At 31.5% G+C, this 19,865-nt stretch overlaps 2 long non-coding RNA genes across 3 annotated transcripts in view; one reads left to right on the top strand and one right to left on the bottom strand.

Annotated features, from left to right (window-relative positions):
* The window catches only part of LOC126742355 (uncharacterized), a 60,041-nt gene extending 57,196 nt beyond the window's left edge, over window positions 1–2,845 (top strand). The window contains exon 3 of the long non-coding RNA XR_007662542.1: window positions 2,706–2,845. This is a non-coding gene — a long non-coding RNA (uncharacterized LOC126742355). The remainder of the gene's footprint in view (window positions 1–2,705) is intronic.
* A 7,816-nt stretch (window positions 2,846–10,661) lies between these two features.
* LOC126742224 (uncharacterized) overlaps window positions 10,662–19,865 on the bottom strand; it is a 30,484-nt gene continuing 21,280 nt past the window's right edge. For both annotated transcript variants that reach the window (XR_007662508.1, XR_007662507.1), the window contains exons 2-4: window positions 13,625–14,044; window positions 10,915–10,991; window positions 10,662–10,854 (exon numbers count right to left, since the gene is read on the bottom strand). This is a non-coding gene — a long non-coding RNA (uncharacterized LOC126742224). The remainder of the gene's footprint in view (window positions 10,855–10,914; window positions 10,992–13,624; window positions 14,045–19,865) is intronic.

Below are 19,865 nucleotides of genomic sequence, written 5' to 3'. Positions count from 1 at the left end.
ATTATAATGGTTTATTTATTGTAAATTAATTATTATGTTTGTAATTTTATTGATAAATAAATTTATTTTGAATTTGAATTTACTGACTGCTAATTACTGATTTATTTGGTCATTTGATAATATACAATAGGATAAGGCAAGTCAAGAGAAAGAAACTGATAATCCTCACTAAATTATTTAAAAGAGTAAAACTATTATAAAAAAACCTAAATACACACATCTAAAACTTAGAAACTATAATAACTATAAAAGCACCAACAAACAGTACAAAGTACAGACACTGACTAGGCAGGAGTGACTTTCAGCATGTTGCTAAATTCGTTGATATCATAGACGACAGAACTTATAATAAAGCTTAATATTGAAGTTACCTATTCGTTTTAACGAAGCAGGCAGTTGATTAAATAAGCTAATTCCTTCATAAAAAGTTTTTTTTTTAATAAATAAAGTTAAATTTTGGCAGATAAAGAGCATCCTTACTTCTAACATTTTATTTATTAAAATCACTTTGAGAAATGTACCTTGGAGAAATGTTCTTGATTTTTAATTTTAATTTAAGATGATCATATTGTATTATGTTATGGAGTTGCCATTATGCCCAGGATAGAAATACTTTGAGGCAATACAAAAATATAGTAGACCAATTCTCATCTATTGCTAAAAGAAACGAATTAGTTAATCCCGAGAAATTAAAAATAAATAACAAATTAAAAGCGTTAGTTAATACCAAGCGTATTTTGAAATTAACAATATTGATAATATTAACCTTGAATCCTCGCTTATATCTATGGATCCTAAAAGGGAATCTGGTCCAGAAGGATTTTCTTCATTTTTTCTAAAGCCCTGTCCTAGCTTGTGTGAGCCATTTTGCATATCTTGTACAACCGATGTTTGTCCAGTAGCATTTTTCCCAATATTTGATAAATAGCTCAAATTGTATCAAATTTCTCTACTTAGTAAGCTATTTGAGTCTTTATTATTAAAGCAATCATTTTTTAGGGTCAAAGAAGTTAGCAATGTCAACCAACAAGGCTTTTTCCAAAAAGATCGGTTGTAACCAATTTAATACAATTTTTTCAAAGTGTAAGCGAAAATATAGAAAAGGTCTCGAAACATATGTTGTATACACCGACTTTTCAAAGGCTTTTGATAAGGTTCATCATTCCGGACAAATTGATGTGATCTATACGGACTTCTCAAAGGCTTTTAATCGGATTGATCATTTCGTTGTACAAATTGTGATGTACAATGGTCTTAAATCCAACCTGTATGTGGCTTCGTCTGGAGTACTCCAAAGGTCAAACATTGTTGTTCTTGATTTTCATTAACGACCTTTGCCATGTTTTGGTATGCAATAATTTGCTTTTTACTGATGATCTAAAATTGTACAGAAGAATTGTCATGATGATAATGTTTTTCTTCAAGAACAATTAAATATCCTGCATGCATGGTATGTAACCAACAAAATGGAATTAAATATTTCTAAGTGTAAAGTCGTGACATTTACTTGAAAGAGTGAACCACTGTTTTACAATTATAATATTGATCACAAATATCTAGTGCATTGCAAAAGTACAGGTGTCATACCTTTGATACTCAATTAACTTTTATTGCCCACATTCAATCAATTGTATCATCAACAAATTGCAGATTATTTACAAATATGAAAACCCTTAAAATAGAAACGTGTCATCCATTTTTCTCCAAGAGACCAAACAAAAACAAAACAATGGTACGAACACAAAGTCACGGTCTCATCAAATCCATGTAATTTTTTTTTAAGCTACACGTGTTTCGCTCCTGTCGGTTCACACTACTGTGTAGTGCGATCTGTGTAGGTCTAGGCCTGATGATGCTTCGATAGGAGCGAAACACGTGTAGCTTAAAAAAAAATACATGGATTTGATGAGACCGTGACTTTGTGTTCGTACCTTTGTTTTGATGAAAACCCTTAAAATACTGTTTTACTCATTGGTGAGATCAAGAAGATTCCTCAAGTTCTTACATTTTAGATAGAGTGGTATTTATCCGCAAAGGGAATTGATAATACCATTTTGGTACGACAGCTTAATATTAACGAAGATCGCTTATATCTCTTAATTTTCTTTACAAACTTCTTCATAACGAAGTTGATTCTTCTTATTTATTATCGATGTTAATCCTGTTTTTATAATGACCACAAATTTTAATATTCCTCATTTGTGTGACGTGAATTTATGTACTCTTAAGCAACTGAGTATTACTGTTAGGCAATATTTAGCTTAGGCCTAATTTTGATTTTGCATTGTATTTTTTTTCTTTCTTGTAATTGTGGTTTTTATTACTTTCGTAAAATAAATGTTGTATTGTTATTTGGGTGTTCTATAGGCAGGGCAATTATATAGGTTATGGAAAATTCGGGAACAATTTATTTTTGTTTTATTTTAAGCTATACATATATTAATAAAATATTCACACACCACCTATATTGATTGAGGTCTACAATGGGTTTAATACGTAAGAAAAAGGACTTTTCACTCACTTTTCGACATTAAAACCAGCATTAGATCCAACAATCATTGACGATTGTTTAGTCCATTTTTCTTCTATCGAACAAACTCAACTTTTCGATCAAATCATTTGAAAATAAGGAAAATAATAGTGCAATAATGGATGTTTTTTACCATGAACTATCAAGTCAATTGTTACTGATTAATTTCTTTCAGGAAGATCAAACACTCGAGGTTGCAACAAGGAAGCAGTACATAATTACTTTAACAGGAAAATAACTTCAAGGTTACCAGAGCTTATATCTGGAGGTAACTTAACAGGAGATGTTAAGGAATTGAGCAGTGAAGAATTAGACACCTTTACCAAATACTCTTCAAATGTAATTGTAGTTCTAATTACTTTCGTAGATTAAATATTGTTCTGTAATTGTTTTTTACTGTTGAACAATAAACAATAAATTAATTCCATACTTTTCGTTCTTTCGTTCTTAGTATGTCATCATAACTAGAGTAAAGTCTTCTTGTACTATCGTAACTTCAAGAGAATTGCAGAGTTCACATTTAGGACCGGTATTATTTTCAATCTTTTGAAATACAATTAAAATGTAAATATTTCGCATATATGCAAATGACTTACAAATCTTCATAATAATCGGCAGGTTTCAAAGGTATTTAAGTAAATTATTTATTTTTCTAAGTAAAATGTCATTCGATACTCATTAGTAGAAAACCAGTGCAACACAAAACAAATGTGATGCATATCTCGGACCTACTACCTTGACATAAGTAGAGTGAATTAAGGATTTATGTGTTCTATAGAAAAGGCAATTATAGGTCATGAAAAATCCGGGTATAATTTTTTTTTGTTTTATTTTAAACTATATATTAATTAAGTATTTTACATACAACTTTACTTCGTTAATTTCATGCACTTAAACCCATTTTTCTAAAATTTAGTTTAGACATTTGTAAAGTAGACAGTCAAGCCACCGATACATTTTTCTAAATATATAACAGCATAATCCTTTTATTATTCCAGGCAATTTATTCAATAAATTTTAGATAAGCCATCAAAAAATCGTTTAGGAAAACGGTTTGAGATGAAGGATTTGGGAATGGTGGTCGAATAAGCAGCAACAATTTTTTTCTGTTTTAATATTTAGTGTGCTAGAGACACTAGTTAGTTTAAAGCAGTTATAGTTATATAGGTTATGGAAAATCCGGGAACAATTGATTTTTGTTTTATTTTAAACTATATATTAAATAAATATTTCACACACCACTTTATTTCCTTAATTTCATGCACTTAAGCCAATACCGTGAAATGGGGTGAATAGAAACTGCTGGGTGAATAGCAACAAAAACGGGAAACTTCTTTTCAAAAAAATCAACATCGGAATTAAACCTCCCAACGCTTCAAATTTATTCTCAAACGGTCAACAGATGTTTCCATAACTACTTTAACAGGCCAAAGATGTTTTATGTTGGCAGTCCTGATTGCAGTACCAACCACCCGTTGGAGTGAACACGTGCTTTTTCATAACTAGCAAAACTTTATTCACAGTGGTTAGCTAAAAACAGGTAAGACATTGAGTTTTTGATTAAAGTAGCTTTAAGGTGTCTGGTTTACATTGGTTATTTCAGAAATTGCTTGTCGTGCTTATTTTTTTTGCTATGATGTAATATATTACATTACGTCACTTTTAATTAATTTGGGGGTGAATAGAAGCACGCTGTTTCTATCCACCCCATAATTGTTTTTTCTTTTGCAGGAAAATGCCTCGCGTTTATAAACCAGACCCTCGAGGTAAAACATATAAGAAAATTGTTGAAAAAGCTCTAAAAATAGCCCTTGCTTCAATTGACAACGGGATGAGTTATAGAGTGGCTCACGAAACATACAACATTCATTATTCTGTGCTTTATCGGCACCACAAAAGCCGAAATCTAAAGCGTCATGGAGGACAAACAGCCCTAACCAAACAAGAAGAAGATATTTTAGTCCATCAACTAATTGTTTGTTCCGATTGGGGGTATCCACTTGACCATTTGGACGTCAGGATGATGATAAAGAATTACCTAGACAGTAAAGGTAAAACAATAACGAGATTTAAAGATAATATCCCTGGAGACTTTGTCTAGTCTTTTTTAAAACGTCACAAAAATAAATTAAGATCTAGAATCTGCCAAAACAACAAGCGCTCAAGAGATGCTGTTTCTCTTAATACTATCAATGCTTATTTTGACAATTTAGCCACGGAGTTGAAAAATGTACCGCCATCAAAGATAATAAATTACGACGAAACAAATTTAACTGATGATCCGGGTAGAAAGAAAGTAATCTCGAAAAGGGGCTGTCGCTATCCAGAACGTATTTGCCATACGTCGAAGTCAGCCGTTTCTATTGTGTACGCTGCTTCAGCTGATGGAAAATTGTTCCCACCATACGTGGTTTACAAAGCTATACATCTTGGACAGTTGGAGGTCCATCAGGTTGATTTGATGCGATTTCCTTCTCAGATTGGGTAGAAAGAACTGTTATACCTGCAGTAAAAGATCTACCGGAAAAGAAGTACCTACTTAATTGGCGACAATCTGAGTTCACATTTTTCTGCAAGTACGGTATCTCTTTGCGAAGAAAATAATATTTCATTTATCTTCCTCCCGGCTAACTCTACTCATCTGACCCAGTGGACTCTTAAAACAGCTTGGCGACAGATCCTTGAAAAATGGAAAATGGGGCCTGGTTCAAAGCATTGCACGGTTCCAAGGACAGATTCCCTTACTTGCTAAATGACTTGTCAAAGGCTATTGAGCCTTATGCTGGAAAAAACATACAATCTGGGTTTAGAAAGTGTGGAATTTTTCAAGTTGAGACAATGTTGGAAGCAAAATCCTGACGAGACAAATTATGAGAATCAAAACATTGCAGAAGGACTTAATAACTCTTTGGTAAACCTTCTAAGAACAATGAGATATGGCGATGGTCAAAATGTGAAGAGCCGACGTCGTAAAATTCAAGTTCCTGCTGGCAAAAGCGTTGCAAGTGCAGATTTTAAAAGCACGTTGGATAAAGACGATCAAGAGGATAGAATGATTTGGAAAGACGTATGGAAACCTTAGATGAAGATTCAGACCCGGAGACTCTGAAATGGAAAAAGATCAAGATCATTCTTCAGATGCAGACTCAGAAATGGACACTTCACTACCAAGTTGCACCGATAAGTCCGAGAATAAGTTGGATACAAATAATTCATCAGCATCAGTCTGCTTTGAGGGTAAATTGTTCCGATGTGTTTCTCCTATTTCGCTTGATTTAATAGATAAAGGAACTTGGCTTCTGGTGTGTTTTCCAACAAAATATCGAAATAAATATTTTATCGGACAAGTTATTAATATTACAGAAAATGACATTGAAGCCACTTTCTTAAGAAGTCAAGACCAAACACTCGACAGGATATATTTATGAATTTCCAGAAGTTCCACCTTTCATTTTAGCCAGGTCGTTGGAGAGGTTTTCCCAGTTCCTGACGAGATAGAAGCATCTACGTCAAGAAGAGACATTTTAAAATTTAATTTGCATCAAAGTTGTTTAATTTAAATAATACGTTTAAACTTGTTACATTTCTATAGAAATAAATGTTTTTTTTTTGTAAAATTGGTGTTTTTGTCAGTTTTTTTTGTGTATTTATATTTTTTTATCAATTTAAATTTTTTTTCAGGTGTTCCTATTCGCCCTCGTGTGGGTAGAATAGCAAATTTGACCAATTTAAATGGGTGTTTCTATTGACCCCACATTAAGGGTGAATAGAAAAAGAGCATTTTTATTTTTTTTGTGGAAAAACCTGTATTTAAAAAAAATCTATTATGCGCTTTTTGATCTACAAGTCCTTATTTTTTGTCGTCAAAAGGGTGACTACCATGTTAGCAACAGAGTATGGAAAGATCCGAAACTGTTTCTATTCACCCCATTTTACGGTCATTTCCTTTTTCCAGATACTTAAACCCATTTTCCTAAATTTTAGTTCAGACATTTGTTAGGCTAGACAATTAAGCCACCGATACATTTTTCCAAATTTATAACAACATAATTCTTTTATTATTCCAGGCAATTTAGTCAATAAATGTTAAATAAGCCTTAAAAAAATCGTTTAGAAAAACGGTTTGTGAAGTACAAAATGAAGATCTGACAATAAGTCTTAAAAAACGTCTATAGGACGTTGCTTTTTTGGTCAAATTGTTACAATCAAAAAATGCTAAATTAAGTAAATTTATTCATTAAACCTCATATTGAAAAAACCTTAAGGTCTAAGAAAGGATAACATAAATAATAAAAGGCAAAATTTGAAAATACTACAGCAGGAATGGTTAAGCGTTAGGTTCGCGTGCATATTATGCATACGGGGGGGCCACTTCGGTGGCTCTTGGGTCCCCACCTGAGGGCCCCCCAGCCAATCCCGGTCTAGGGGCGGACTCCCAGGCCCGCTGTAATTACACCGCGGCATTACATATTCATACGTTATTGCGACCATTTTATTTAATACATCATTAACTCTTCACGTCATGCATGCATGCATGCACATACGTGTAACTGGACACGCGAATTTATGTGCAACCACGAAAAAATTAAAAAAAAAAAAAAACAATCAAGAGGGGAAAAAATGGCCGATCGTGCACGCGGTTTTGCCGCTTCGTTATTTCGATTAAATTAATTTTTGCATCCAGTATATTTATTTCATTTTATTTTTATTTTTTTTTAATGTGAAATTGCTGGATTTTATGGAAACTAGTGTGTTATTACGCGTAATGATTACGTCCTGCCATTTATACTTAAGTATAGGGAATTTACACAAGACGCATAATAATAACATGCCTGGGATGTTCTCTAGGTGGATCTAGAAAAAGAAGTTACGTTCCATGAATGTTTCTTCCCCAGTATATCCTGTAATATTACCTTTATGTCCGTAAAAGTAAACGTTCCAGATTTGGACGTCTTAAGATACTACGAGATCTGGATTGAAATAAAGCGAACTCTATAAAGAAAATAATTATAAGAATAATCCAGATTGTCTTTAGAGAAATGAAGTGTCTATTCCAGGCTCTCCAGACTGACGGGGACTTGGAGAGCCAGGAATAATCACTTTAAGTACATTACTACTTTAAGGACATTTTAGATCTGAAAGTTATTCTGAAGCAGTTACTGAATTCTGAAGTTTTTTTTTGAAATAACCTTGCTTTTGCCTAAGTTCAAGGTCTCCTAAGACCTGCTGATCTTAACCTGGAATGCCTGGAATAATCCCTTTGTGTAGTTTATGTATGATAAATATAGTTTCACTCTGAAATGTCTACTATTACTTTCATGTTATCTATGGAGGCTGAAAAAAAAACGATTAAAGAGGAATTTCTTTAAATAGTGATAAGAATAATTAAGTGTATATTCCAGGTTCTCCAAACTGACGGAGACTTGGAGAGTAATTTATTATATTTGAGGCAAAAAACGAAATAGCGTCGCTTAATGTATTATTGCTTTATTAAAGTTGTTGCTACTTATTCGACCGCTTTCTCGCCAAAAGCGTGCGGTTTTTTTTATACAAGTCAAAATAAATAAGAGAAATGTTGATATTTTATTACATACATATAAGAAAATATGAAATATGGGCTTCGCACTAAATAACTACGAAATTTTGGCTACTAAAAGCTTAACTGAGTCCATTAAATATTCAAATTTTGGTGATTTTCATCATTGTTTTTGTTATTTTCCTAAACTTGTTGCTGCCTATTTGACCGCAGCGCAAAATAAAAGCATTACCTATTGATTCCATTAAATGGCTATAAAATAACAAAACTTAAACGTCCATCCAAAATAAAACGTAAATTTAGCAAATTTTGGCCAACTGAAGCTTAATTGAGTCCATTAAATTGCAATAAGATAGTAAAATTTGGACTTGTTTTAACCTTATTTTGCTATTTTTCGAAAGTTGTTACTGCTTATTCGACTGACTAAAATGTAATGCGATGGTCTGCGATGTTTTTTTGATCCGCATTTATTTGTATAAACAACTAGTTTATACGGTAAAAAGTCAGCGAAATAACCCTTTATCTCAATGTAGAACAGAGAGACCAGATTTCAATTTGCCAATGAATGTTGTTTCAATGAATGTTTTTAGGTGAACGTACACATCAAAACTAGTTAAAATTGCTAATAAAGTTTATTACATGCGTTTTGCGACCTATTAACATTTTTAATTTCATAAAATTTTAATACAATTTTTAATTTTTAGCATTTTTGAAAGAAAATATTTTAATGCTGTTAAAACTTACTGAATGATTTAAAATAATTATAAAGGATTTTACAGTATAAATAAAATTTGAATACAAAAGTTCTATTAATTTTGAAATATTAGACTATTATTAAAAAAAAATTATATGTTACAGGAGAAACAAAACTACTAAAGAAATAATTCAGTAAAAGTTTATTTTACATTGAATATAAAAAAAATCTAGCAATTTTTTTTATTGATTATAAAAATCTACGTGCCAAGAAAAATGCATATTTACTTATTAATTGAATAGAGATAATAAACATTACTAAAAAAACACTTCACATTCAAATAAAGTGGACATTCATAATGGAATTTGTATTCCAAATGGGACGTTATGCTGTTTCCAGCTCAAAGACCCAATCGAGAAAGTGTGGAATGAAATTTATAGGAAAATCCATAAAAAAAAAATCTCTCTAATGTGAATCAAGCAAACAAGTTTCTATGAACATTTGTTCTAAACGTCTTTTATTTGAACTACATGCTGATAAAGTTGTAAACTCCAAACATAATTTTCTGAAAATTAATAAGAACATCCTATATAATGTGTTTGCTCTCCATTGAAATCTTGGACGGGTAAATTTCTATCAAGACTGGGTAATAATCATCAAAAGAAAATTTCGCGTGTAAAAATAAAGAACAAATAACGGAGCCGAGAAGAATAATTCTGTTAAAGGTAGTGGAGCGTCGAATGGGTGCCCCGGAGGGGTCAAATCAGCAAATGCCTTTCTTGGCCGCCGATCATCACTATAATTTGATAAGGCAGCAGCTTGCAGCAGGTCGCAGCATGGCCGTCATCATCCTATATGGAAATTACCAAGCACTATAATACAGATAAACGACGTCGTGCACGAATCCATAAAATGCATTAAAATATCCGCGACGGCCTACCCTCTCATTGGGAATATTTAAACTGGGTGTTGCCCACTCGATCGCTCGCTATTCTGGGAGCGACCCAACAACAACCGTTTTGCATATAAAACATTTTCATTTTCTGTGTGATTATATCGACAACGTTGTTGCTCCGATCTGAACTGAAGATTGTCGAGACGATTTTTGTAATATGGTGAAATTTCCTCGATATTTTCTATGGTTTGTGCATTATTTTCAATATGATCAGAGATCCACCCCATTAATCGTTTGTTAAAGATTCTTAATTATTTATTGTTGATAAGAAGTCAGTAGAAGTGGAAGCTAATCTGAAAGAGCTGCAAGGTTTCCTTTTGGAAGAGTTTGCCTTGCTTCTGTTTACACTGAGAAAAATGTGTAGGAATAAATGCTATAGTTCGAGAAATTTTTCTTATAAAAAATCTGGGACGGTAATAAAATATTAAAGCAATTTCTATAAAATATAATTGAAATGTGCTTAAAATTGTGATTTAAAGTGTTGCAATTTGGTGACAAATTTATACAGACAAATTTATAGAGATACTGTTGAAAAGAACTGAAATAAAAAAATTTCAAATAATATTGAAAAGTTTGATGCCACATCTTATGAGAAGAAAGTTTACTATTTGTAAGATATTATATTTGTCATTCATCATTATTATTCGAGAGCCACAAGACAAATTCACTCTCATCATAGTCATCACTGCCTAGAAAAAATATTTTAATGCATATAAAACTTACAAATTGCTTGAAATTTGACTATTTATTTAGAAACTGGCGAAAAAATTGAAACTGATAATAGGTATCTGCTATAAAACTTCCTAGATTCATTAACAGAATCACAATTCAGGGATTGTCTATTTGCTATTAAAAAAAAATCTCTGAACTGTCATGTTACAAAATATCATGATTTTCTGAATGCTAATTTCACAAACCTACAGCTTGAGTTAATGAAACACAAACATTTCATTGAAATAAAATGTATTAATATATACTATGTTAAACAAAAGCACCTAGATTATTAGTTCATTCCTTATTACTAGATCCACTAATTTGTTTCGTAGGAACTCCTTTTCCTTGCCAGATCACTTTCCAGATTTCAGATTCGTGCCATTGATCAATTTCTCTTCAGTTGAATTAATCAAGGATAATTTGGTCTTGTTAAAACAATATTATAATTTTTAATTATTACTTCGAGTTTTTGAATAAGAACTTACCAAATTTTTAATTCTTTCAAGAATTCCATGTTCATATTTTCCAGACTTTCTCTATCAACCTCATTTTCCAAAATAACCTGTGAATATCAATAAGAATGCCAATTAATATAAGATAAATTATGTTCAGGTGCTGGAAGTGTAAAGGCTGATAGACAATCATAAGAATAGGAAATTTAATAAGCAATACAAGTATTTGAATAAGGGATCCTAATCTGGTTATTATATTTCTTCTTCTTCTTTAATTTTTAAAAATTAATTTTTCGGTTTTTGTTAGTTAAAGTGGCCGTATGATTTCTGTTTAATTTTTTTTGTTTCAGTCCTTTAAATTTTATTCTTATAACCTTCATTTTTTCATTGTATTTCAGCCTTAATAATAAGCATTAAGAAACACTACTGGTGTTTATAACTTTCAGTTTCTTCTTATGCAAATGCTAGAGGAAACAATAAGTATTTGTTATCGAATTGAATAAAAACATTACAAATATATTTTTTCAATTTCAGCAGTTTATTGTTGGGATGTCTTTTTTTATTTTTATATTCCTGCTCTCTTATTTTCATTATATTAAGTAGTTCTTTAGTTATCCATTTATTATTTTTACGTATTTTCAGTTCCTTTACTTTATGGCCCTTTTTTTTACATGTTGTGATTCTGTTATGAAAGATTCAATATTGTTTATTGGTTATTTCTTAGATTCAAAATTATTAATAACATTTTTTTGTAATCTATATATTTTCTTTTATATGCTACTTTGGGTTTAGACTTTTTAATTCAGTTTGTGTTAAGTTAAATGGTGGTCGGATAAAAGTGTACTCTCTCTATTTACAGGTTTACAGATAATATGCCTATTGATCTATCATTATTTTTGAATAATAAGTTATAGGCATGACATTGCCCTCAGAAATAATCCTCTAAGCTATAGTCTTCTAGCTCCAAGGGCATTTCTTATTTAAAAGAATACTATCAAGATCATTAGTAATATTAAATTTAGAGACACAGGAAGCGCGCACTTTAAAAAAGAATAAAATCCTCACATTGATTGGAATCTACATTCATGAAATAAATATTTATGTATACAGGTGTTCATCATCAACACAATAGATTTCAAATGACCCAATAGAAAAAAGTCTAACGGCATTATATCAGGTGATCTAGCAGGCCATTCTAGAGGCTTCCTTCGCCCTATCCATTTATCTGGAAACTCGTCGTCTGAAATATATTTCCAGCAAGACAACGCTATTCCTGACTATGTTCTTCCCGTTCGGCAATGGCTAGACGACGAGTTTCCAGATAAATGGATAGGGCGAAGGGGGCCTATAGAATGACCTGCTAGATTTCCTGATATAACGCCGTTAGACTTTTTTCTATTGGGTCATTTGAAATCTACTGTGTTTACTCCCCAACCTGAATGTTTGGATGAACTTCGTCAACGCATCATCGACAGCTGCCATGATATCCCATAACATGTTTTTGAAAATGTCCCTCAGGAATTTGAACATCGCCTATATCCTTTATCCGAAAGACCTTTTAAACAAGCTATTACTCAATACCCCTTGCCATTTAAAATTTTTAAGGGGATGACCCTGGGGGGCAGAGGGTGAAAGGGGGTGAAGTAATTTTAGATTAGAAATTTGTACCCCTTGACAAACCTTTTGACGTATTTCGGCGTTTTTTTTATAAAATAGTGGTTTTCGATAAATCCGTGGTGGGAAGTTTTCAAATGAACACCCTGTATAAAAATAAACCAATTTTCCATGCAAATTGATTTGTTCAAGTATATAATACGCGTAGGCCTTTTATTACCAGATGCTCACCAAACAGCATTTTATCAGAAAAATATTGTTTAAAATGGCTGCAAGATTTCTAAGCACTTGCACCATAATATAATAAATGCCCCAAAAATATATTTATTTAAAAAAAAAGCTTCAGAATTTCCCGGTCGAGAAAAGCTAGTTCTACAATTAGAGAATTTTATGTATTTATCTGCTGCTTAGATACCCTAGTCCAAGAATGACGAGAGACTCAAAATTACTCTTGAAATATACGATTCAAATAAAAACCGTAATCAATGTCCTTTCTTAGGCTCATGTTGACTCTGACCAATATTTCGAACCGTTTTTCGTCTACTTTTTAACGGAAAAAGGCCAGATGTGACGCGATCCCACCCTCAAAAAATACTCTCTCTCTCGTTGACATTGAACGAACAATTTTTTTTTTACCTCTTTTATGGAGTCCAACGACTCCACCCCATGTCATAGACGACAAAGTGTCTTTTGTGGCCAAATTACAGGCTTCGGGTGTGCAATTGGACTCTCGATGGGAGCCAGCATCCGGGCCACCGAAAGGGTTCTTATTGTACCGAACGGAAGTGCTAGAAAATTGAATTAATACGTAGCAATTACCAAGGATTATTCTTCGTCTTAAGAAGCATTTAGCAGATTGACGGGGGGTGCACTTTGACCTGCTCGTATATACTATTAGCGCGATGGGGGATCGCGTGTGCCAATGGACCGGCACGAATTAGGGACTCTGAGGGATATATAGGGGGAGACATCTGCATGGTAATTTTGCAACTGGTAAACCATAAAAAAAAATTAGTTTAGAAAAACGGTTTGAGAGAAAGAGAGACGTTTTTGGGAAATGGTGGTCGAATAAGCAGCAATAACTTTAATAAAATTGCAAAATAAATGCAAAAAAATTATTAGTCCTTACCAGCAAAATTATAATAATGGATTTTTCATGAATAACCTCCATGACTTCAACTAGCCACTTCAACTTAAATTTTAATTGTCTCAAGTGTTCCTTTATTTATTTCTTGAACGTTTTTTTCAGGTATTTCTTTTACAGGTATCAATGTCCATCTTCCTCTGATTCTTCCTCACTAGTGTCATTACTTACATCACCCTCAAAACCAACTCTATTAAGATCATTACTTTTAACCTTTTTGTCAGGCGCACTAGACTTCTGTAATAATTTTCTGCTCTTTGTTCCTTTAATATCTAATAAATTTGTTCCTTGAAAACTCTCAAAAATAGTGCTGCAGTAATTTTGAAAGATGATTCAAGCATCATTAGTAATGAAGGATGTCTCCAAATTAGCAATCTTGAAAACAGCAATCTTTCTCATATATTTCTGTAAAAAAGAGGGAATAAATGAATTAGTATTTTTTAGACAATAATTGATAATAAGGGAAAGAAACGTGGATCACGTGATCTAAAGAAGAAGTTCATTCAGAAACGAGAAAGAAGAACTTCCCTCAGAAAGAGATGCAGAAATAGGTGTGCCTAGTGTTGCCATCTTTGAAGAGGTTTCTTATTAGATGCATGCTCAAAAATACCTCTATAAGAAAGAGGGATAAAGAGAGAAATTGCTTATTAGTTCATGACGCTCAACTGCCTGGAATAAATTAATTATTATCTTCCAGGTAGTTCATGAAGAAGAAAAGGAACATGCATAATGATTACGTGGTCTAAGGCGAGAGTTCACTAGGAAACAAGAAAGAAGAACTACTTACAGGAAGAGATGCAGAAATAGATGTTTCCAGAATTGCAATCTTTGAATGGGTGTCTTATTAGATCTCTCTATAGGAAAGAGAGAGAGAGAGAAATTAGGGTTATAGGTTCAGTTGATGAAAAAAATGCAGAAACATAGATGAAAGATCACGCGGTCTGAAGCAAGATTCTAGTAAATTTGTTCCTTGAAAATTCTCAAAAATAGTACTGCAGTTGAATAAGCAACAACTACTTTGAGAACGCAACACATTAAGGGAAGTTTCTTGCCTCAAATGAGTAATATAAAAGCATTTTTTTTCTAGAAACCCCTAGTTATTTTCCTATATAAGACCCTAGTTATTCTCTTAAATGTCTGATGCAATTTTACTTTCTTGTTGGTGGTAAAAAGTTCAAAATTAAAATTCACAATTCAAGATATTTAACTAACCAAATAAGGTTCTAAAATCTTAGGAGCTAGAAGGTCGTATCAACAGAAACCCCTAGATATCTTATTGTATAAAATCCTAGCTATTCAAATACACGCCTAAAACGATTGTGGAATTTTTTTTTAGAATTATTTATCGCAAACTAGACTTTAATGTTATAACTGGTCAATGAATAGCTCAAATATGATGAAAACTCAAATTAAAAATCACTAAAAAATCCTGCGATAAAATGAAAAATTATTTTTGTACCTAAATTAGAATTAAAAAAAAATGGTTCTTTAAAGAAACAAACAACTAGGACATTTAATTTTTCAGAATCCATCGTCAAATAAATTTTATATATTTCAGGTTTTTTGCCACGCTTTTGAAGTCATTTTGCCATTTCCTTTCCACATTTTTTAATATTTTCCTAAAGTCACAAAAATCGAGATTATCTGGATAGTAAAGTTAGTTTTTTCAGGACAATTATATTTTAATTTTTTTATTAACATTATTTTCAATAATAATTAAAATGAAAAAGAAGGATGAAGAAAACTCGACAATTAACATAAGAAACAAGACCCAAAATAGCAAAAAGGATAAAAAAAAGTCACAAATCAGAGAAACAGAGAGAGCAAAGAAGAAGTGCAAATAAAATGTCATAGCTCCTTTCATTCCAGGAATCTGAAATAGCTTTACGTGTTTTCCAGGCTTTTTTAGTCATTTATTATAATTTTCCAGGTATTTGACTTTTTTTAAATTTTTGTTAGACTTTAACAAATATAAAATTCCAGGAATCTCAATCAATTTTGCCCGTTTTACAGGTTTTTGAAGTACTTTATTCATTCTTTTTATATTCCAGACATTCGCATTAATTTTTATTTATTTCTTAAAAAAAATTTTGCAGTCATATATATTTTGAGTATTTTGTTATTTTATTACAGAAAATCATAAATAAATAACCTTAAATCTTGGAAAAAAACTAAAAAAACTAGAACAAAATCCAACGTCTAAAAGACGAAAACTGAGACAAAAAAAATGTAGAAAGGCCATAATAAACGACTATAAAATCCTCTGAAACATAAAAAAACTATAAAAAATAATAGTAAAATTGTGAAAAATAATGGATAAAAATTAAAAAAATATTTTCCTGCTAATTAAAGGTTCATTTTACCAGACATTTGGAGTCATTCTTATGCTTTAAAGGCCCTTAAAGCTTCTTTGCTTTTTCAATTTTTTAAATAGACAAGAAAAATTAAACTCGACGTTTCGTCTTAGAAATTCATCATCAATTGTTTGATCTAGATTTTAGTTTTTTGACATTTTCTTTGACCAGTAAACAATGTACCATTTGTAATAAAAATTTTACCAAAAAATCGAATTTTTCTGTAAAAGCGGTTTGATTTTGATTTACGGGGGTACCAGTCAAATAATCAGCATCAAAGTGGACTATATCGGAATAAACCCGAAAGTAGTAATAGAAAAACTCGACTTTCTTCTAACTTTTGCCTCCAAAAATTGACCATTTTACTCTGTACCCTCTGATTTTCTTTCCTGAAATTTGCCTCTCATACTTCACCATTTAAATAATTTTATATCTACATAAAACATTAATAAATACAATGTTACTAAAAACCTAGTAGTTACCCATGCTACACGTTTTCAAACCAATTTACTCAAATTACATTAAAGTATAGTACAAAGTAAATGCAGCCATTAATTTTTCCGCATTGCAGTTATGGCAAATTAATGCACGCCCAAATTGCAAATAGACTCGATCTTACTTACAGTTAAAAATCACAAAAGAGATGGATTAGATGCCTTCTGATTACCACTTGAACCCAATTAATAAAATAAAATAGGTACTTATTATTTTTATAATTTAGGTGCGAGCTAGTATTTAAAGTGCAATAACGGTTGGTGCTACTGTATTTTTTCTGAATAATTTAAAACGTAAAAATTAAATTTAAAAAAAAAAACACGTAGACCACACACACTATATCCACCATGGGAAAATGAATGAACGATAATACATAAATAAATAACTGAATGGAGGCTCGTGAAGCGGTATTTGCGGGATGACATATTGACAGGTTTACATGCCCACAATTAATTCGAGGGAAGTCCTTATTCGTCGTTATTTATTCCTCGATTCTTATTTACGAGAGCCTCAACATGTAAATGGGTGGGTAATAAGAATCATATATGGTAATTAACTCTCTGATGCGGAGCTCGTTTCTTTGATTGCATATACGGTTTTATTGATTATTTGACCATGTAAAAATTGATTTTATAAATATGCAACATGCGTGTTTTATGTGGTTACTTTTAAAAGTGAAAGCTGTTTATTTTCGCACTGAAAGAAGATCGTACAAAAATGCAACAACGAGGTTTGTAAAAATAGTTACAACTGGGTCATCATACGTAGAAGCAAAGAGTATGAGGGAAGAAACTAGTGGTTGCTAAAAAAAATACTAGTGGGTTGTCTGATCTTTGTAATTAAAATATAAAACAAACTAGGGGTTTCTAAAAAAATTACTAGTAGGTCAACATAATTCAGTGTGTATGAAGGAATAAACTAGGGGCTTCTACGGATATAACTAGAAGTTTTTTCGTATTTTCAATATAATACATAAAAGTGTATCGGGAAAGGTACTAGGGGTTCTTAAAAATATTACTAGGGTGTTTTTCTACTTGGGTGCATAAACAAACCACAAACCGAATAAAGTATACTACAGACATTGAGTTTGCTTTTCATTGGTTCGACATTTGTAAATAAAGAAAACGTAGGTGTGCATATAAAAGTGTGATCTAAAATAAATAGTAGTTTGTAGTAAAATATATGAAAGTTTATTATAAAACATGCAATACGAATTTTCTTTTATTAAAAATTTGTTCTGAAAAGAATAGGTTTCATTAAAAATGGTTAAATTTACTAATAATGGTTATATAACATTACATTAAAAATGGTTAAATAATATTTTGGATGCTGTTTAATATCAGAAATCTCAGCTATGTAATTAAGTATAAAGGCTTAAAATCATCTATTGCTTCTGCAGGTAGGTAACACTTTTTAATACCCTTAATTTAAAGATAAAAAAAATATATTTTTGTAATTTTTGGTTATGTGTTATATTATAAAAGTATGTATAAAATATATTAATTCTAAGTATTTTTTCTCGTTTGTATAATAAGTATGTGTCTTACGTTGGTTGTATTACAATTAGGAAAATCAATTTTATAATAATTAAATTACAAACAATTTTTTTGTCTTAATTATTACTGCATTTAAGCATCTTGAAGATGTAAATGCAAATCAGTATATTTTGCGATACACCGGGAAGTCTAAATAGGATTGGATTTTTATGTTATTAATCCCTAAACCCAACAATATTACAAGCCACATAACCTTATTTAGATCGTTATTTAAAAAAAAATTAGATAACATAAAGACATACTTATAAACTATGCATAAAAATTACGAATCACATCTCTTCTTTATGCGTCAATGCAACAACGTATATAGGAAAAAGAATAGGTGAAGCCAAAGAAAAATGGTATGGAGTAACGTGTACAGAAACAGAAGATTTACTAGTAAAAGACCATGATGATATGTCACGCAGTACAAATCTACAAAATCTCGAGGAGCCGACAAAATTCCAGCAGAAATGATTACAGAAAATCAAATTGGCATATTAGTGAAATCATTCTGCGTAAACGGCTTATATCAACTTTCAGTATATTACCAACTATCATTCTAATGAGTAACACTCTTAAAGCAAAGCCCAACCCAATTTAGCTTTAGAAATGCAATGGAAGCAAGATGTGTTGACTCAAAAATTCATAGACATCAATCAATTGATGCTTGTTAGTTTTTTTGACTACAACAAAGGATTAGATAAAATTCACCAACAATCTTATTCTAGAATAATAAATAATGAAAAAGTGGATAATGCACCCTAAGAAGAAGTAAAAAATACAAAGTGGTGTAAGGCAAGGATGTACACTAACGTCGCTATTAATTAATCATTATTCTAAAGAAACCATTCAGAAAACAATGGAAGTAAATGTTAATGGAATACTCATCAACAATATCCGGTATGCAGATGACACTATAGTTATTGCCGAAACAATAGAAGTTGATCAAGTAGTGACGAGTAGCGAGGAGAGCGGACTTGAATATCAAAAATTTATGATCATTAGAAAACCAGTTCAAGAGGAAAACCTATGGATCAATAAAGAACTAGTAAAGAAAGTCAGTAAATACAAATACTTAGGAACAACGGTCAATGAAGGTAATGGGTACAGTAAGGAAATTAAATCAAGAGTTGAATAAGCCAGAACCATATTTAACATGTATGCAGAGAAAACTTCAAAAAACCATTTTTTTCAGGAAAAATTAGGAGTACCGTTGATTTATTACGAAATACGCTATTTTGATGCTGCTTATTCGACCGCTACCTTGTCAGGATTTTTACTTAAAATCAAAGAATTCTTACAGGAAAATCTAGAAGTCCTCAGAAAAGTTTACTTGGACCGATTTGAATTTTAACCAAAACCGGGTGTTTCAGAACTATGCGATCAAACTTCTAGGGGTTGTTCAGTGCAACAGTAGAATCCATTTGAGTATAGGAACCCATGTCCGGAAACGTGTCACTACGCCACTAAAAGAGGTAAAGGCAGAAGATGCATTTCCTAATTAATTTTTAGTAATTTTTAATAACCTTTTTAATAATTAAAAAGTAAGGAAAGTCGGAAAAAAAGAAATTGAGACTCAAGGCAAAAGGGAAAACCTTGTTTTTCAGTTTGTCAGAAGTTTCTTTACATGTCTTATTTTATATAGAACTATAACTCAAATGACTATTATAAACTTTTTTTGAAATGTTTGCACTTGAACTAAAATACATTTTTAATGAAGTAAAACAATGAGTGCCATATTAAATACAACGGGTTTTATCGGGATTTTCATTCAGTTCTTTACAAAGTTTCTATATGATTAATTTTCCCTTATAGTTTCTACAAAAATTTCAATATTTT

This window comes from Anthonomus grandis, chromosome 11 (assembly GCF_022605725.1).
Source record: "Anthonomus grandis grandis chromosome 11, icAntGran1.3, whole genome shotgun sequence".
Lineage (NCBI taxonomy): Eukaryota > Metazoa > Arthropoda > Insecta > Coleoptera > Curculionidae > Anthonomus > Anthonomus grandis.
This window is presented reverse-complemented; position numbering and strand designations above follow the sequence as displayed.